General features: G+C 50.5%; 2 long non-coding RNA genes and 1 pseudogene across 2 annotated transcripts; 2 read left to right on the top strand and 1 right to left on the bottom strand.

Moving 5' to 3' along the window:
* Window positions 1-20,901, bottom strand: part of LOC135404800 (class II histocompatibility antigen, B-L beta chain-like) — a 230,248-nt pseudogene that overhangs the window by 101,611 nt on the left and 107,736 nt on the right.
* LOC135404511 (uncharacterized) lies at window positions 2,949-3,632 on the top strand. The gene is made up of 3 exons (XR_010425702.1): window positions 2,949-2,981; window positions 3,368-3,475; window positions 3,551-3,632. It is a non-coding gene; the product is annotated as an uncharacterized LOC135404511 (long non-coding RNA).
* On the top strand, window positions 5,414-6,781 carry LOC135404490 (uncharacterized). The gene is made up of 3 exons (XR_010425678.1): window positions 5,414-5,600; window positions 5,809-5,909; window positions 6,669-6,781. It is a non-coding gene; the product is annotated as an uncharacterized LOC135404490 (long non-coding RNA).

The raw sequence follows: 20,901 nt of genomic DNA, 5'->3' as shown, positions 1-20,901 counted from the left end.
TGCGTGTGCATGTGGCTGACAAAAATCCTGCCTCCGTACTGACAGCAAGACATCGCTTTTCACCTATTTATACAGATTTGGCAAACAAAGAAATTAATGTTCATTGCTTCCAAATTACATCACTCACTCCCTTTCATTAATTAGTATTCTATGTGGGATTGGTTATTAATTTCTCACTTTCTACTGTAATAACTTCATATCTTTAATCTTTTTTGTATATTTTCCCTCCCCTAGGGATTTTCTGACACAAATGCTGAGCCTTTGTTAGTCTTCTTCTTTAGCTGCTGGTTTCTGCAGAAGGTCCTTGTAGTCCATAAATCTTGTGTTCCAGATCTCCTCCTTCAACAGGACATCTTTCTCTGACAGGCTTTCTCCACTGAAGCATAACAGGGTTAACTTCAACAAAACTTACAGTTTTAGGACTTTTCCCAGGCTGTGTTCTCCCAAAGGAGCTTATGACAATTTTTACTCCATGCTGGCTAAAGTTGATTTAAGGCTGAACGCACCGCCTATGATGTGTGTTAAAAACAACTAATCAAAAAGTTAATTAGGAACACTAAAAAAATTAGAAAAGTTTTATGATTTCCAACAAGCCCAAAACAACATAGGCCAAGTGCAGCAGGGACAAAACTGTCTCTATCCATTGATGCCAGGAAAAGGCAACAGCAGTAAAACTCAACAGCCACAGGTGCTATTAAGCCGGTATTTGTTTATTTCGGCGCCGGACGTGCAGGGGATAGCTCCGCCTAACACGCGCGTGCCCTCACCATCCAGAGTGGGAGTCTGGCTAAAGCTGCGGCTGATCAAAACCTGACCAACCCTAGCGGCAGGAGTAAATGGGAAGCTGCTAAAAAGCCATCCAGGAACGTTTTCAGAGCTTGAGGACAAGACAGCAGCTGGGCGGGGGCCAGCAGCCAGCCAAGGTCCTCCCAGCGCAGCCTCTGAAGGGTTCCTTTGGCAGTCCCAGTTCAGGGTCAGCCCATGGTTGTACCCTGGGGGCAGATGAAATTAATTGGAAATGAACCCATAAGAGTCCAGGTGCTTTGCTAAGAGTCTCCCTGATAGAAGTGGCAGTGAAACCCTCAGCGTCTTGGGGGCCAGAAAAGCTGTGACCTGGCTCAGTTACAGCCCTGAGCAGGCTTTTACTCCTCAGGCCGTGTGGCTCAGGGAAGGTGTGGGAGCTCTGTCAGAGGATGACGAGCCCTTTGCCACCAGCACGGGGGGAGGTCCAGTGGCTTCCACCTGGCGGACGTGCCATGTGGGTTCCTGTGCCCAAGAACCATGTGGTTCCATGTGGTTCCATGGGGTTCCATGTGACCCCATGTCACAAAGGGGCAGAGATGTGGCACCCATCCGGTATCCTGAGGAGCGCGCCAACGAAAATCAGTTGGACAGAGTTGGCCTTCGGGATAACTCAGCTCCTTCCTTTGCTACTTGTGTGCCTGCCTTTTTTGGATGGTTTATTGTTTACTGACCATTTCTCCTCAACTTTCCTCCTCTTTCAAAGGTAATGCTTTGACTTTTGGCCCAGATCATAGAGCAGGGTATATGGGATAAAAGTATAGGCTGATTTATACCTTCCTAGCTGTAGGCTGAGCTGTTACAACTTCTAGAGGCTGGCCAGGTATGACCTAGGCTAGAATTCCAGTTTGCTGATTCTTGGTTTTTTTTCCATAGCCTAGGATAGGTCAGCAGGGAGGTGACTGTAGTCTGAGGGGATGGGCTCAGCCCACCTTGATTGCTGTGGGAGGGAGGGAGGCAGAAAAAGGAGAGCAGCAAAGGCAGCAGTTAAAGTAGTGGCTGAAAGACGGTCACTCCTAGGAGGTGGGAAAGCCAGAGGGCTCTGTTGCTGAAGCAGTGTCAGGAGAGCAGCAGGGCCTCTTCAGAGAAGGTAACGTACATGGGAGCATTTCAAAAGGGCCTTTGAACCCGCTGTGAGTTGGTGCCCCGCGACTGATCATAAGGGCGTGAGCTGCAGCTCAGCAGCAGTTACGAGCACCACTGAAAGACTTGGTGGGGGATGCCGTTCTGCCTTTATTTAGAGTTTTGATACTTTCGGTGAGCTACAGTAATTTCTTTGCAACTAGGTGACGGGATTGGTGCTGTTCTCTTTCTGGAGAGAAAGACATCCTTGGTCATCTAAAGCATTGCACTCTCTTCCTGAGAGAGGCAATGGCCACAGCAGGGAACGACTCCTGTGAGTAATAGCTTCACCAGCAGGTTTGGACTTTGTGAACTGCCACAGACAACTGACATGGCTGGTGGTCATATCCCAGAATGATGTGCTCACAACCTAGAGTGATCTCTGGGATGTTTCCTGAGAGCAGTCAAACTGACCCCCGTGTTTACAATTAGACCCAGGAAAACACCTTTTGTCGCTCCTCTGACACTAGGTACAAGACTTTGAAAGCTGCCATTGCTCGTAGAGAGGTCTGCCATCCTTTGGGTTACCTTCCGTGCTCAGTATTTCCTTGTTTTCAACAAGTTACAATCAGGAAAAGGGATGGCTTCACTGATAATCCAGTCTAGAACTCTACTGAGAAAGGAAGGTAGCCTGCGGCCCAGAAATCAGATTGTGGGTTTGTTGGACTCTCAGCAACGTAAACAGGGGAATGGATTTTTCCAAAACAGTAAATTTAAATGGCACTGTTTAAGCTTCCCCTGATGTTGTTGGGTTGGCAGTTGAAGCAGATGGTCCTGAGTGCTCCTGTAGAGACCTCACTGTTTAAATATGCCTTTGTGCCTCATTTCATCTCTTTTCAAATGGAATTTCCCTGCAGTCATTGCCGAGGGAATGACTCCGCCACAAAGGATCCTCTTTCCCCCAGAGAAGATTTGCATGGTCTGGCAGCAAAGACAGAGTGCTGGAGCAGGACTCCTCAATGTGGGCAACACATGCTTCCTTAATGCTGTCCTGCAATGCCTGACATACACCCCGCCACTGGCCAACTATCTGCTCTCCCGGGAGCACAGCCAGGCCTGTGAGTACTCTTAGGGACATCTCCCTGTGAATCTGTTCATCAAATCCCAAGGATTCCCAGAACCTGAAATTTGATTTAGGAGAAAAGCAGCCCTTTGTCAGCCCCAGAACTTGTGTTCTTTGTACACTCAGGAGCCACCTGTCCTGTCCAGCTGTCTTATTCTTCAGGAAGGCACATCTTTCTAGCTCTGGGTCTCTATTCCTGCAAGTTAAAACCTCAGTTTAGCATTCCTCTGAAGAACATTTTCTATGCACTAAAACGTCCCGTGCTTGTTGAAACACTGGGAGGAGTGGCATATTGCACTGGAGTGGGAGTGGAAGAAGAGGAGTATTCCACCACTAGGGATATTTTGCTAACCAGAGGACCTTCTCTCCCTCCCTCCTCAGGTCGCCAACAAGGCTTCTGCATGATGTGCATCATGGAAGCGCATGTTAACAAGGTCCTGCATTCAGTCAGTGCCATCCTGCCTTGGGCTGTTCTCAGGGCTTTCAGATGTATGTGATTTCAGGTTCTTTGACAGGTTTTCTTCCCTTCCTGTAGGAGACAACTACTAACTTCCTGTTTCTTAGTCATAGGAGAACATTTTCAGCTTGGCAGGGAGGAAGATGCCCATGACTTCTTATGCTGTACTGTCAATGCCATGCAGAGAGCTTGTCTGAGTGCAAGCAACGAGTAAGCACAAGCAAGTTACCTTTACAAAGTTCTGAGCCCTTTGGACTCCTTGATGTGGCCTCATCAAGGAAAACCTACAGCCGGGGCTTGGAGGAAGTAATGCTCTGTCTTACGACTTGTTTCCAGCTTGGACATATCATCTCAATCTACTACCATTGTCCATCAAATATTTGGAGGCTTTCTGAGATCCAGAGGTATGTTTCTACAACAGCTGCTCTCCTTGGCACTGCCTGTGCCCTTCTGTCTGCCTGTGCCCAACAGCTGGCCCTGGGACTAGCAGGACAGGTACAATGAGCACAAAGCAGTACCATCGTTCAGCTCACCATTGCTCGGCATTTTGATTTTTCCTTCCAGTCATCTGCTTCAGCTGCAAAGCCATTTCTGATTCCTATGAGGCCTTCCTGGATGTCCCCTTGGATATCAAAGTAAGAGGTTTTGCAGTTGTGCTTCAAGACATGGCAAGGCTTTTCAGAGTCAACACATTTGTCCTGAAAGCATATACTGTGAACACAAGAGGTCTTGGTCGTGGATGGGAAGGGGAAGGGATGTTGTCCTCCTGCAGAGGCCATGGCACTGGTCTCTCTGTAGGTGCTGGCTTGAAGCTGGACAAGCAGCCATTATGCGCTCTGCACCCTTGACATAGCCTCATCCTTCTTTCCTTTGCCCTCCTTCAACACCTGTCTGGCTTCCAGGCTGATGGGTTGGATTGTTTTCACTACTGATGACCCTACATAACATCAGTAGCTCAATGGCAGGTGATAGAGAGAGGGAGCTCTTGATTGCCCCTGAGAACCTCTGGGACAGGGGAAATGTTCAGCACCACACTCTCTTTCTGGCTCCTTCTGGATACAGCTTGCAGATTCATGGCGGGTCTCCTCAGCATCAGCTACAGGGGTTTTCTTGTCAGCTCCTGGAAAATGTTTGGGCCAGGGCATTTGCTGTAGCTCAGTGCACCGATTTCTCAATTCTCCAGGCAGCCTCATCCCTCACTGCAGCTCTGGAGGACTTTGTAACACCTGAGCACCTGGATGGGGAAAACTGCTTTAAATGTAGCAAGTAAGATGATTACTAACAACATATTAACACGAGACTCTGTGTGAGGGGGCTACAAGTCATTGAGCAGAAGTCATCTTCTCGTGGAAGTTTACTGCGCACTGATGAGACACAGTTTTGTTTGTCTGGTTTTTTGGGGGAGGGGGGTTGGGGTTTTTTCTTTGTTTGTTTGTTTGTTTGTTTGTTTTAAATATGGCACCGAATTGCCTTAAAATAGCATAAGGATGCAGGAGACAAGAAAGGTTGTCTGACTGCCTTGGTGGAAGATAGGGTGCATTTCAGCGCTGTGCTCTGTGCTTGGTTTCAAGGTGTGAGAAGAATGTTGCCGCCACTAAGAGGTTCACTGTCCACTGTGCACCCAAGGTTCTCACTGTGTGTCTGAAGAGGTTTGACTGCTTCACTGGTGGCAAGATCAGCAAGGTGTGTACACTATTGGTGTGCAGCTTTCTCTTCAAGAAGCAGATTTCCTAAAGCAGTATGCTTGTCACAAGCTGCTTGTGTTGGGTTTTTTGGGGTCCCTTCTGGGGAGTGGAAAGTTCCTGTGGGAAGACAGGCAAGCACTGTGCTCTGATAGGGCTGCTTTGACTGAGAAGGGTTTCCTGCCACCCAAACGATGTTATGTTGCTTTATGGAAAACCAAGTGCTCATGAGCCCCAGAGATGTATTGATACCCCTGGACTGGCCCCTGCCCTTGGTAGGCTATTTCATGTCACAGACCAGGGTCATTTCTGAGCCCTCTTGGTCTCTCCATAGGTTGTAGAGTATCCGGAGTACTTGGATCTTCGCCCATACATGTCTCAGGCAGATGGAGAAGCACTCCTCTACTCCTTATATGCTGTCCTGGTGCACAGTGGTGTCAGCTGTCATGGAGGACACTATTTCTGCTACACAAAGGTAAAAGAGCAACTTCCTTCCCAATGGGGAAAAATGTGTGCTGGGGAAGATAAACTTTCCTGTCAGTGTTACTGACAGCCAAAGTTTTGGGGCAGAAGGCCTCCTTAGTGGCTGGACTGCATTTGTTTTGACATGCTCTCGGTTTGGCAGTTTCCTACCTGTGTTTTTGGAGAGAAACCATGGAGAGATCCTTGCCTTTTTTTTACAGGCCAGCAATGGATTGTGGTACCGGATGGACGATGAATCTGTGCAGCTGTGTTCCATTGACACAGTTCTCAGGCAGCAAGCCTACCTGCTGTTCTATGCCAGGTAATAACCAGGATTCAAATAGGTTCAGAATACATTTCCTTTGCCTCATTTGCAGTTGTGCTTCTCACCTTCCGGAGTGTTTTTCTCATCAAATGAAATTACTACCTGCATCATTCAGTGCTGTCAAACCTGAACTACTCCGTCTCTGTCCTTTCCTGGGCTTCAGGCTGCGGCCCGGATGGAATCTGCTACTTGCCTGGTCTCTGATGTTGATTCTTGTAGATAAGAGGACTTAAAGAGGACCTCCAGGAAAGATGGGGAGGCACCATTTGTCAGGGAATGTAGTGACAGGATGAAGGCTATCAGTTTTCAGCTAACAGAGGGCAGGTTTACACTAGATATTGGGAAGGAATTCTTTGCTGTAAGGGTGCTGAGACACTGGCACAGGTTGCCACAGCATCTGTGGGGGCCCCATCCCTGGAAGTGTTCAAGGCCAGGTTGGACAGGGCTTGGAGAAACCTTGGAATAGTGGAGGGTGTTCCTGCCCACCACAGCGGGGTGGAACAAGATAAAGTTAAAGGTCCCTTGCAACCCAAACAAGTCTGTGAATTTAAGAAATGGAGGCTGTGGGAGGTATAGAGATGAGGTTTTTGTTGGGACAGAGGCAAACTTGGTGGGAAGACCCTAGCTGAGTTTCCCATTAGTGTCCTTGGTTAAGTCTTCTCTCTGTCATAGAAGCCTCTCTGAGAAAATGACTGAACCCCAGAGGAGGTTGCAACAACAGCTCTAAACTGAGATCACTCTTTTGTTTTTCTCCAGATGCTCTGATCTGAGAATTGGAGAAAGGCCTTCTTCCTCACTGGCACCATCACATGCCCCTTCCTTCCTCAGTCAGTGTGTGGCCAGCAGCAAGCAGGCGGGCTCTGTTGGACCACAGGCTCTGACTGGTAGGACTAAGGTAACTTTGGGGTCATGGGTCAGGGCATCAGAGGAAGAGTGGATTTCTTTCTGGGATCTCAGCATTTCTCTTTTGTCCCTCACACACCGCACCTTTCTTCACAGCCACAACGCTGCTCCCTCTCAAAGCATCCCACCTGGATCCATCCCTTTTGTGCGCCTCTGGCCTTTTGGTCTTAGTAGCCCTCCAAAAGAGCCTTTTGGAGGCCCCAAACTGTCCTGTCCCAGAACTTGTAGGGGTTCCCCACTGCTCTGATCCTTTCAGGAGAAAAGGGCAGGAACTCTCCACAGCTCTCTTTGCAGGGCATGAAGGACACTGGCAGGGAGCGGTCCCGGAGCAGATTCCCTCTGTGGGGCAGGGATCTCCGCAGCTGGTCTGGGGACACCACAGACTATGAGGACGCTTCAGAGAGAAGAACTGGTCCTCCAAGTCGTGACCGTGGTCCTAGGGATAGCACAGCTGCAAGGCCTTCCAAGAGGATCTGCCGGTGGGCTCCCGCTCCCAGGGCTGCTCAGGAGCAAACCTTGCTGAGGCAGAGGGAGCCAAGTAGATCTGTGCGGGGAACTTACAACCTTGGCAGCCGGTTTGTGCAGTACACAGACTATGACCGCTCACTGCGGAAGAGAAAGAGGGAGAGAACAAGTCCTGCACGTTGTGACCAAGTCTTAGTGAATACTGCAGTTCCAGGGCCCTCCAAAGCCAGCTCCAAGCAGGCTCTCATGCTCCGGGCTGCTCGGGAGCAAACCCGACAGAGGCAGAGAGAGCAGAGAAGATCAACACGGCGGGGCTGTGATTGCCACAGCCAGTTTGGGCAGCACACAGACTACCGCCCTTCAGAGAAGAAGAGGAGGGTTTCCACGCCCCAGAGATTCACGTCAGACAAGCATTCAGGGCACTCTGGCAATGATGGCGTTGGATTATGGCCCTGGCTCAAGCAGAACGGAAGACTAGCACTGCGTTTATTAGCCAAGGCATCCTTGTTTTCGACACGCCTTCTCAGACATGAGTGAATGATTTAGCTAAGTAGATGAGAGTTACAATAATATAGAAATATTATTAGAAATATAGACATATATATGGAAATATAGAATATATATAGAGAGAAGTATATATAGAAATATAGAAATATATTTAGAAATATAATATAGAAATATAGAGAGAAGTAATACTTTATAATACATTCTTACATGTTATATATATTCAGCAATAGATAGTAATGTTATAAGAAATATTATTAAAATAATAAAATAAGAAATACTAAAATACTGTAATCAGAATTATTTATTCCACGTTGTAGACAATTATAGCTACAAACATCTCAGCCTCGGCCATATCAATCAACAGAACTGGTCTACTCTGGCCTCAAATCGGGAGGCCTGGAGACACACCATCTCTAACGCTGCTGTTTCCTTTGAGAACGCACGCAGAATCCCTCTCGAGGAGAAAAGACAAGGCAGAAAGAATCATGTCTTGCAGAATATACCACCTGGGGAGTCTTTCTGCTGTGCCTTTTGCAATCGGATATGTCTATCTCGCATTGGCCTCCTAAGCCACCAGCGTGCTTGTAACAAATGTGGATAGAGCCTTCTGAAATCTTCGTTCGAGAAGCCCAGCCACGATGATGTGTTTAAGACGGGTGTTCCATAATTTAGTGTTCTCACTGAAACCATGCAAATCGTGCGCCACTCGCTCACTTCCCACTCCTCCTTTCCTTCCCACTCCCCCTCCATCCTGAGGCAGGCTGGACGGGACAATTGGAGGCACAAAAGGTAAAGATCGCAGGCTGAGATAAGAACAACTTACTGGAAACGGCAATGAAAGAAGAAAACAGTACAGCAACAGAACAGTAACAGAAACAATCCTAATAACAGAGTGTACAAGGGAGGCAAATGACTCACACGTGATTGCTCACCAGTTGGTGCCCAACTTTGCCACCACGCACACAACCTGGAAGAGACCCCTTCCCCCATCCTTGACAAAATGAGGAATAACCTCTATGTCCTGGCTGTGCCCCCTCCTGGATACTGCCCAAATTAACACTGTCCTGACCAGAAGCAGGACAATCACCTTCAGGATGTGCAGCACAGCTTTCGGGTCTGCACCGGAGGCACTGGATCCCTCCATGCCAGGGAGGGGAGACATCAGAGATGAGCAGACTTTGGAAATCCCTCACCTCTCACTCCGGCCCATTTTCTCTCATTTTATGGGATGGAAGAATACATACCCAACTCCTCCCAGTGTCCTTCTCACTGGAAATCCCCTGAGCTTTGATTCCTTTGCTGACATGCTGCTTCCTCTGGGAAAAGCAGCCAGAGAACCCAAGGACATTGCTTTGAGGGAAGGTCTTTCTTAGAACACTTTTCCTGAAGTGCACCCAGGAAGGCTGGGCTGCAGCAGCACATGGCCCCCATGGCTTTGCTACATCTCATCCAGAACACCTGGAAGCCCTTCTCTCACCATCCAGCCGCTCCCCTGCCCTGCCTTCCCCACCCCACAGGGATGCTGCCGAGGAGTTAACAAACTTCACAGTTCAATCCTGATAGCCCACTGCTGACTGGGATGGGGGGAGACCAGGGGCAGTTTTGGCCCCCATCAGCACCAGCTCTTGGGACAGCCAGGCTCTCTCCTGACATGTGGGCTCATCTCTGCAGCTTTGCTGTCCTCCACAGGGCGTTGGCTGAAAAAAATCATCTTCTAGAAAAGATATATGACACCAGCCCAGGGGTCAGCAGCACCACATGAGAGCTTGGCAAGATGCCCTGAGGACAGCCAGGCCAGGCAGAGAGAGGTGGAAGGACCACAGGGGCTCTCTGAAGCAGCCACATTGTACAACAGAGACAATGAGGCTAAATAAACACTGGGCTGAAAGATGAGAGTGCTCTTACAAGGGAAATTTACAGCTGCTGTACAGGCCTGGGGCTCTTGCTGGAAAGCTTCAGTCTCTGGGCTCCCGGTGCCCAAAGGCATTGCAGATAACTCCTTCTCAAGCAATGGCAGGGAGCAGGGTGGAGAAGTCAAGGATGAGGCAGATCAGAAAGACTGGGGCAGCACAAAGAGATCTACAAGGGAGAGAGACAGCATCTGAAAGGCACTCCTTGCTGACCTAGGAGCTGGTGCCGTGGGCTCTACAACTGCTGCCTGCAGTCAGCTTGGAAGCTCTGGCAGTTTTAACAGGAGGTTTGTCTGCAAACAAGATGCAGAGACGTTACGATGATGGATGCGGGTATATTCCTGACCTAGGCTCTCCAGAGGGAGATTCGCTGTCTCCTCATGGGCCATAGAGGCTTTTAATATGGGATGAACTTCACTTGGTCTCCCCAAGCTCATGTCCAACCTGTTCCATGGCCTCTGACTGCGATCTGCTGTCCACCTAGCTTCATCCCCCCTCACAACCCTGGGGACTCCTTGGAGATGAAGGGCTGCTGTGCCAGCACCTACTGCTCCAGGAAGGGAGTGCAAGGGGAAGATGCTACACTCGCAGGGGCAAAGAAGGTTCATTTTGCCATGGGATCCCAGGAGGTCACCATGCACATCGTCAATGGGGTCTGAAAAAAGAAAACTTACAGATGTTGAGGCAGCTGAGCTCATCAAGCACATGTAGAAAAGCTCCTGATTCCAGTATGGCTGGCTCTTTTGAAATGCCCCAGGAAGGAAGATTTGGTCTCAGGCATCATCAGCCCCATTGGCCAGTCTAGACAGAACTGCCTGGACTTGAATCAGAAGTTTGTGGATAAGAGATTTAGCTTCATTTAGCTAGAGATGGGATATCTCTCTCCAGTGAGCCAGCTGCTTGCCATTCCGTTAGTCCCTGACCACAAGCAGCACTGAATCTGTGATCTCTCCCCCTCCAGTTTCTCAGAGTCCCTGGGTAACCCTGAAAGCACTGCTTCAGGATCAGCTTCTGCAAGAGGCCTTCCAAAAAGCAGCTAGGGGATTAGGTGAGGGGAAGAACCAGAAAATCGCACACATTCTTCCCTGGATTCATGAAAGACAATAAGAAAGAAATACAAGACCCCCAAAAGCAAGTCCATTTGATGGGAGCGGCAGGGGAGCATCTCTGGTTCAGTAGTGATACGACGCACTCAACTGCAGCTTGCAGACAAGAATCCTGAAACATTCCAGTAGCCAAGATTGCCACCTGATCCCAAGGTCCCCTGTCCTCTGCCCCATGCATTTCCACGGGACCAAAGCCCCTATGCACAGCAAAAGGAAAGTATGGGAATGTACACACATGGTAACTTGCTCCTGGCCTTTTCAGCCTATGGAGGAAGACAACTTCCCTCATTAGAAAATGAAGCAGGTCTGAGCTGGACTTTCTCAAAACACTCTAAAGCCAGAGGCAGGTTTCTCCCACAAGCGACAGCAAAGCCCTCCTCCTGCCCATGTTGTTTGGGAAATGGCACAAGAACCAGGAGAATCCCAGAGAGATTCACACCTTCCGAGACACCAGTGAGTGCAGCCCCTCCTGACATCATCTGGGCAGAAGCCTCCAGCCCTTGGGATGACTTTGCCTCCTAACAGAGGTGCCAGAGCATCTGATCTGGATTTACCAGGCCTGCCTTAGTACCATGCCACAATAATTGTCGCAGCATCCCAACCTTTCCTTGCTCGAGCCAGTCTGTTTATAGGTTGTTTGGATCTCCACCTCCCCATTGCAGGGGGATTGAACACCACTGATCACATCCACTTCTACCTCTGACCTGAAGGGAGAGGAAGGTTTCCCCGTTTGCTGTTGTGGCAAGTGGCGCCTCTCTGCAAGAGATTTCATCTCCTGCTCGGGGCCCCTCTGCACTGGCCAGGCTCACTCCATGCTGCTGGACCTCTCCCAGCCCCTCTAAGCAGGGCTCCGGTCAAGTCTTCGTAACAACTCCCCATTCCTCAGAATAGCTTGGCACTCCTGTAGCACTTTGGGTGGGGAATGCCAAACTCACACCAACGAATGGCTCTGTCCAATCACCTGAGGAGTAGCAGGTACCACCCAGTGCGGAGGTCAGCGCTTGAATAAAGACCTCCCCAACTTTTCTGGGTGCAGCTGGTAAGGCGATTTTGTTATAAAAGTAGCGGGGCAACTGAACTGCTTAAAGGGAGGAACAAAAGGGCACAAAAAGCACTGCGCAAAATGGCTCCAGCCTTAAATAACGTGGGTAAGGAAGGCACTGGAACAGAAGATGGGGTTTAGGCGGAGCATGCAAATTACAACCAATCGTAGGAGATAGGGGCTGAACATAACCCTATACGGTACTGCGTCAGGTATCAACCAATGAAAGGACAGAACATACGCACAGTACAATACAATACAACAACTTATATGCAAAATCTACAATTTCCTTATTAATTACACATTTTTAGACTGCCACAACCCAGCCTGCCCCATGCAGAGCCCTGGGGGTGGCTCCTGCTACACCCAATGCCAGAAGAACACCACAGGAGACCCTGGGGAGGGAAGAAGGGAAGGAAAGAAGGAAATCTCAGTGCTATGGATCTGGAGCAGCTGGGGGAACTCCAGTGCCTCCCAAGACGCCCTGTCAGACACGTGAGGAACTGCAGAGTCGAGAGCTCTCCCCACGCACCCCTACGGCCCGCTCCGAAATAAATACCGTTGACTGCCCATGGAAGGTCCCCTTCAGAGTAGCGACACGATCCCCGTAGCCCCTTGCTCTGGATTCCCCCACCCATTCCTGGCCTCACCCCTTTGTGCCCAGAGCCCACTAGCTTTGAGCTACAGGGAGCAGAGGGGCTCTGTTGCCACCCTGTCAGGCGGCGTCAGCTGTAGAACAGCTCCAGTGGCCAAGTGCAGGGCTGAGCTCTCCATGGGACTGTGTCTGGCTTCAGGCAGTTTTCTGACAGGGAATGGGACTATTCTAGCCCAAAGGGAGCAATCAGGATCCAACATCTGCTTTGTTTAAGGCTATCAGGAGCCTTCTTGGTCACTTATCCTTTGATTTTTGTCCAAATCTTGAAGTGGTTTTGATGAGGTACAAAAAGGAGGTGCAGAAAGCATGCCTTCCTCCCCCATAGACACGGTTTCCCCTCAGATCAGGGGGATCAGACCAAACCTCTGGTGGGAGCTGTTTTATTAAGCTTGTCAGACCTTGAACATCAGGGGAGCTGTGTACAGCTCGTGGCAGCAGGTGCTGGGGCCTTGGCCAGTGTCACCTGGAAGGGGAAAGGAGGAAAGGGGACCAGCACGCATCCCTGCTGCCCTGCATATCCCCTGAGCCAAGGGACACTTATGGACAGTTGTTCTGCACCTCCCCCTGTCCCCTTTTGGTCAGGGCTATCACCTGACACTGCGGTGACAGACGGGTTCATCAGGATATCCTTGGCAGAATGATGACGGCACTGAGTCATAGTGTAGTGGTTTGGACTTTGTTTTCCCCCAGAGGCTAAAGAAAAGTGGTAGACCCCAAGGGGTGGAAACCCTTGGAAATTTTGAAGTTCTGCCCAATGGGCGCTCCTGCAAAAATGTAAACATATCACAACCAGACCAGAAGAGATGAGTTGTAGTTTTGGGTTGTTGTAGAAGTGGTGGCCATGTTGTGAGCCACGAGGTAGGGGCTCTGAGCCTCTTGGGGCCTCTGGCCCCCTCCCAGCCCTTGGCTGGGGGGCTGCAGGGACCTGGAACAGCATAAAGCTGGGCTAGGTGCCTGTAGTTATGCTGGGAGATGTTTTCTCCATGGACGCAGAGCAGCAGCCGACACTGACCAGAGAAACGGTGGCAGAGAGCCAGAGATAAGGACCTGAACCAGAGGAGCAGCAGAAGCAACATGCAGCACCAGAGAAAGGACTCCTGGAAGGAGAGCTGGGAAAAAAAGAGAGCCAGCAGCAGAGACAGAGTTCTGGGGGTAAGACTGTACCAGATTCCCCAAAACTCCCTTGGAGACCCTCTTGGAGAAGAGGCACATAGACTCCTATTAAGGAGAAAAGTTTTAGACATGCAGCACCGGAGAGAGAGAGGAGCTAAGAAGCTCAAAAGAGCGTCCTGGAGCTGGACTGGGACGGCCAGATGGAATGCAGGGGGAGTTGACCTTGGCTCCCCCCTTGCACTGCTGCCACGGTGGCAGCCTGAGAGACAGGGCACAGAGGCCCTGCAAGAGATACCAGACCGTCACGAAGACCCCCCTGTGTCTCGTGATATGACGTGGTGAAACGACCTTGTCTGGGGTTACGAAGCCCACGGAAGACCCCTTTGCCTTTGTCAAGGGGGCCGAGGGAGAGTTTGGATACCTCCCATGTGAGTGCTGGCAGAAAGCCAGCTATCAGCTGCTGCATGTGGAGAAGACAGACAGACTGCTGCCTCAGAAGATGCTGCTGCTTAAGGACTGGAAGGGATCTGTCCTTCTTTCCCTCCTGGACTTTTATTTGGAGGGGAGAAGAGATCTGGTCCATTGTAAATACTATATGTCATGGTAGAGATAGTTGTGATCATGTGTATAATGTGATGTTATATTTATTTGTACAGTCATTGTAATATATTCCCTTTCCCCCACTTTGAGTCTGGTGTGTTTTGTCTGGAAAAAAACCCATCTCACATTAAGTTGAGATGTGGGAGGGGGGATTGGAGCTAGGGAATTGGATTATGGGACTATCTCAAACCATGACAACACGTCCAGTTGCAAAAGGCAGAGCAGAAAGACTCCTTGGATGGGATCGACAGGACACGGTTCTTTCTGCGTTGTCTTTTCTCCTCGATGGTGATCCTGCTGCGTTCTCAAAGGAAGCAGCAGCGTTAGAGATGGGGTGTCTCCAGACCTCCCGACTGGAGGCCAGAGTAGACCAGTGATGAAGATCAATGTGGCCAAGGCTCAGATGTTGTTTCAGGCAGTCCTTGTATCTCCTCTTCGGGGCTCCTCTCTTGCGGCAGCCGGTGGCAAGTTCACCACAGAGCACGATCTTAGGGAGGGGGTGGTTGGTCCTTCATCCTGGAGACGTGCCCTGCCCAGCACAGCTGTGTTCTCAGCAACATGGCCTCAATACTTGTGACTGCTACCTGTTCTAGAACAGATGGATTGGTCACATCATCTGACCAGTGGATGTTTAGGATTGTACGGAGGCAGCGTTGATGGAAGCGTTCCAGGAGTCGCAGGTGGTGGCTGTAGATGACCCATGATTCAGACCCATATAAGAGAGTAGACAGCACTATGGCTCTGTAAACACTGATCTTTGTGCTTTTCTTCAAGTGTTTATTACGTCGAACTCTTTTATGGAGTTTTCCAAAAGCTCTCTCTGCCTTTGCTAACCTGTTGTCCATCTCTCCGTCAATCTCACCATCCGAGGAGATGAGGCTCCCTAGGGAATTAAACTGCTGGAGTGATTTGAGCTCTGATTGGCCAATGGTGATGTGGGGATGATGGAAGACTTCCTGAGGTGCAGGTTGATGGAGAACTTCAGTCTTCTTTAAGCTGACTTCCAGCCCAAAGAGCTCAGCAGCCTCAGCAAAGCAGGATGTTAAACGCTGCAGAGCTGCTTCTGTGTGAGCGACGAGGGCGGCGTCATCAGCATAAAGCAGCTCCCGGACAAGATGGTTTAAGGTCTTGGTGTGGGCCTTCAGTCGCCTTAGGTTGAAAGGGCTTCCATCAGTACGGTATCGGATGTAGATCCCGTCCTGATCATCGAGGTCTGCCGTGGTCCTTTGGAGCATCCTGCTGAAAAAGATTGTGAATAGGGTTGGTGTAAGAACACAGCCTTGTTTCACACCATTGGTTATTAGAAAGGGCTCAGAAAGTGCATTGCCATAGCTGACTTGGCCATGCTGATCCTCATGGAGTGAGATGATCATTTTAAGGAACTTGGGGGGACAACCTAAACGTTCCAAAATCTGCCACAGACCTTTTCTGCTCACAGTATCAAAAGCCTTGGTGAGATCAACAAAGGTTACACAGAGACCTTTGTTCTGTTCCCTGCACTTCTCTTGCAGTTGTCTGAGAACAAATCCATGTCTGTGGGGCTCCTGTTGGCTCTGAAACCACATTGGCTTTCTGGGAGAATTCCTTCTGCTATAGCGGGTATTAGTCTGTTCAAGAGTATTCTTGCCAGGATTTTGCCAGCAATGGGGAGAAGAGTAATACCCCGGTAATTTCAGCAGTCTGATTGTGCTGGTTTAAAGGTAAACCAGCAGGGGAAATGAACTCAACCCAAAAGAGAGATTATAAGTCAGAATAACAATTTAATAAAATAACACAATAAGTACGATTATACAGACAAACAGTTGGTTTTAACCCACCAAACCCAAATGCATAACCCAGCACCATGGGGCATGAACAGAGTGGTGTTTGTTGGGCCCCCTGGGCCCAAAGTAAAGGGAGAGGGGGAAAAAACCTGTTGGTGAGAGTGGTGGTGCAGTCTGGTCAAGAGTGGTGGTTGCAGTTCAGTCGAGAGTGGTGATCTGCAGTCTGGTTGACAGTGGTGGTCACAGTCTGATTGAAAAGTGGTGGTTGCAGTCTGGTTGAAGAGACATCGCTGACATCACAGGCAGAGCAGTGACATCACAGGGACAGCGATGACATCACAGTGACATTGGTGACATCACAGAGACAGTGGTGACATCACAGGGACATCAGTGACATCACAGAGAAATCGGTGACATCACAGGGAGAGCAGTGACATCACAGGGAAAGTGGTGAGATCACAGAGACATCAGTGACATACAGAGAGAGCGGTGACAACACAGAGATATCGGTGACAGCAATGACATCACAGAGGTATCGGTGACATCACAGAGACAGCAGTGACATCACAGGAATATCGGTGACATCACAGGGACAGCGGTGACATCACAAAGACAACGGTGACATTACAGAGACAACGGTGACAACACAGAGATATCGGTGACATCAAAGGGACATCCGTGACATCACAGAGACAGTGGTGACATCACAGAGACAGCGGTGACATCACAGAGACAGCGGTGACATCACAGGCAGAGCAGTGACATCACAGATACACCAGTGATATCACAGGGACAGCAGTGACATCACAGACACAGCAGTGACATCACAGGGACAGCAGTGACTGTTACGATCCGCCCCAGGAAAAAGGCGTGGGGGGTAACTCAGGTTTTATCAATAATTCCCTTGGGGTGGATTAAAGTGAAATGACACTAAATAATCGGTGTCTGAAAACATATTGACAAGGTGTATTTTAACAATTATGTATCAACAGGTATGTCAGCATTTTGGGGGCTGTCATATAACAAGGTGAACCTTTTGGGGGAGGAGAAAAATGCATAGGGGAGAGAAAGACAGGGTAAGAGTAAGGGAGAGCAAGAAAAAATAAAAGATGAGAGTGGTAAAAACGTATATAGTCACCGCCCACTGGATCCAGCCATGTAAAAAGCAATGCTCTGGATCCGCAGGAGGTGGGGGGAGAAGAAAGAAGCAAAAATCCCCCCCAAACCCCCAAAGTCACCAGTCAATATCCATATCCTTTGCACCTCCCCCAAGGCGGGGAGTTGTTTTCATAGGGTGGTGTCCCCCTTTTTGGGACGGAGTTCGTGTGGAGGGCGTGGTAAACTCGGCTCTTCCTGCCTTTTCGGGGCTTGACATCTTCTGCACTGGAGGAGGGGGATGGGCCCTGTTGCCCATCAGAAAGTCAAAAGCCTGCAGAAGTCTCTCAGAATGCATAAATCATTAACTGTTCCAGTCTCTGACACTCCCCCAGAGCAGCGCTCGTGGGGAGATCTCTGCTCTCAACCTCCAGCAGTGACCTTGGGGGGTCCCCAGACAAGGCAGGAATCTCCACACATCCCCAAGAAGGGTTCTGTTGGAAGAACCTGCCCCTGGGAAAGGGGACTGGCCCTTTCTGGTAGAAACCCAGGGACTGACAGTCCCTGGACTCCAGGGGTTCCCTCACCATCAGGGGTTTCATTTGGGGTCAAACCAGTCTGGGGTCCAACATCTCCTGCCTTGTCCTGGCCCCCTCTCAGCTCAGCACTGACCCCTTTGCAAATGGGGCATTGTCTTGGGGCCATTGCAGGGGGGATGTCCTGCCCCAGTGTCCCAGTGTTCCGGTGGCGGCTGCTGGGAAGGGACTGGGACGGACTGGGATGGACTGGGATGGACTGGGATGGACTGGGATGGGCGGGGATGGACTGGGATGGACTGGGATGGACTGGGACACCAGGATACACCGGGACCAGGACCGGGACCCAGCAGGACCCCCGCCAGGAGCAGGATCTGAGCACACTGGGACCCTCCAGGACCAGAACTGGGGCAACAGGGATCATACTGGGAGCAACTGGGACCACACTGAGGGCTACTGGGAGCAACTGGAGGCCACTTAGGATATAGTGGGAGTGCCTTGGAGTCACTGGGATCATACTAGTGCAAACTGGAATGTTACTGGGGCATCTGGGAGTGACTGGGAAGGACTATGACCATGCTGAGGGCTCTACTGGGATATACTGGGAGTGTCTGCAACCATGGTGGGGGTAACTGGGACCATACTGAGAGTGACTGGGACTACATGAAGGGGAATTAGGACCAGGCTGGGGGCAACTGGAAGGAACTGTGAGTGACTGGATCTACAAGAGAAGCAACTGGGATTGAGTGGGACTGTCAGGAGAGAAGACCGGGATCATACTTGGAGTGACAGGATCTGTGCTAGGGGCAACTGGGAGCAACTGGGACCATGATGGGGACAACTGGGATCATACTGGGATCACAGTGGGAGAAGCTTGGCCCATGCTGGGAGCATCTGAGACCACACTGAGGGTGACTGAGGTCATACTGGGATCATATCAAGAGTGAGTGGGATCATGCTGGAGGTGATTGGGATCATCCTGGGAGCAACTGGGAGTGCACTGGGGATGACTGGAAGTGGCTGCGAGCAACTGGGATCATGCTGGAAGCTTCTGGGGGCAACTGGGAATGAGGGGGACCACATGGAGGAAACTGGGAGCAACTGGGAGAGACCAGGAGTGACTGGGATCATCCTGGGACTGACTGGGCGCTGAATCCGAAAAATCAGCCCGAGAAACTGCTCAGAGACTTTTTTATCTTTAAGCAGCAAGGTATTTGTTTATTCAACGTTGGGAGCAAGCCAGCTCGCGCTGGACAAACTTGCTCCAAGGCTCCACACAAAATCAGCATTTTTATACAATCTTCAGCTGTGATTAAATGCATATTCAAGTGATTCCAACCTCTATCTCTGCATATTAATAATAGGCAGAGTATAGGTGGAGCTCAGGCGGGGCTCGGGGCGGTGCTTCTCTTGGCCCTCAATCCTGAGGGGACTTCCACTCTTCCTCCATGGCTCTGGGGGCTTCAACTCATCTTCCTCAGCTTGACCTTCCTTCTCTTCCATTGTTCTTGACCCGCTCCCTGAAGCTTGGAAAAAGCCCTGGCTCCCAGCCTATTCCTCCTATTCCAATGTCTCTCTGATCCTGCTGTCTCTCTAATTTATCCCCTCTAGGCCTAGGACATGTTCCTGGACTATTCTCTGAAGCTTTGCTCCAGTCAGTAGAACAGAACGAGCACAGATGGTCTTGGCTGTTGGGAGCTTGTTAGCAGGCCCAAATTTCTTAGTGAACTCTTTTGGGCCTGGCCTCCTGTTTCACCAGGGACACAGCCCGGGCCCGGGTGTTCCCATTCCCATTCCACGGGTTTGCATTCCTGTTCCAGGTGTTCCCATCCCATTCTAGTTGTTCCCATCCCATTCCAGGTGTCCCCATTCCCATTCCAAAAGTTCCCATTCCCATTCCAGGTGTTCCCATTCCCATTCCACGTTTTCCAATTCCCTTTCCAGGTGTTCCATCCCATTCTAGGTGTCCCCATTCCCATTCCTATTGTCCCTCCTCCCATTCCTGGTCTTCCCATCCCAACTCTGTTTTCCCTATTCCCATCCCAGGTGTTCCCATTCCCATTCCTGCTGCCCTCATTCCCATTCCTAGTGTCCCCAGTCTGCTCCCAATGTCCCCATTCCCATTCCAGGTCTTCCCATTTCCATTCCTGCTGTTTCCATCCCATTGCTATTTTCCCCATCCCATTCCTGATGTCCCCATTCCCATTCCAGGCATTCTCATTCTCATTCCAGGTGTCCCCATTCCCATTCCCCCTGTCCCCATTCCCATTTCTTGTTCCCAGGGAGGAACTGCTGGATGCCGGAGCAGGAGCCAGAATTTATTGCCCAAAGCAGGAGATTTTCACACCAAAATTAACCCCCGGTGATGTCACCACTATCCCTGTTATGTCACCAATGTCCCTGTGATGTCACCAATGTTCCTTTGATGTCACCAATGTCCCCGTGATGTCACCGCTGCCCATGTGATGTCATCGATGTCCCCATGATGTCACCGCTGACATTTCCCCTGCTGATTTACCTTAAAACCAGCACACCAGGTCTGTGCCCAACGGGGGTCCCTGTGGATCATCCAACGCGGGTCCTCCCATGGCTGATGGATTTGGAGCAGCGGCCGAAGCTCTTCCCGCAGTCGGGGCACTCGGGGCTTCTCTTACCGGTGGGTCCGTTGGTGGGAGGTCAAGGAAGAGCTCTGCGTGAAGCTCTTCCCACACTCCCCACAGTGGAAGGGCCTCTCCCTGATGTGGATGTGAGGGTGGGTGTAGAGGGTGGAGCTGTCCCACATTCCCTACACGTGTAGTGCTGTTCCCCAGTAGGGATGTGCTGGTGGCTGAGCAGCTTGGTGCTTGTGCTGAAGCTCTTCCCACATTCTGAGCACTTGGAGGGCCATTCCCTGGTGTGGATGCAACGGTGTTTGCAAAGGCTGGAGCTGTCCCTGAAGCTCTTCCCACACTCCGCACACGTGTAGGGCCTTTCCCACTGTGGATCATCTGGTGTCGGAGCAGGTTGGAGCTCTGATTGAAGCTCTTCCCACATTCCTCACACAAGTAGGGCCTTTCCCCACTGTGGATCACCTGGTGTCGGAGCAGGGTGGAGATCTGAGTGAAGTTCTTCCCACATTCCTCACACATGTAGGGTCTTTCCCCACTGTGGATCACCTGGTGTCGGAGCAGGTGGTGGATCTGAGTGAAGCTCTTCCCACACTCCGCACACGTGTAGGGCCTTTCCCCACTGTGGATCATCTGGTGTCGGAGCAGGGTGGAGCTCTGCCTGAAGCTCTTCCCACACTCCCCACAT

This window comes from Pseudopipra pipra, chromosome W (assembly GCF_036250125.1).
Source record: "Pseudopipra pipra isolate bDixPip1 chromosome W, bDixPip1.hap1, whole genome shotgun sequence".
NCBI classification, from domain to species: domain Eukaryota; kingdom Metazoa; phylum Chordata; class Aves; order Passeriformes; family Pipridae; genus Pseudopipra; species Pseudopipra pipra.
Note: the sequence above shows the minus strand (reverse complement) of the source record. Positions and strands in the feature narration are given on the sequence as shown.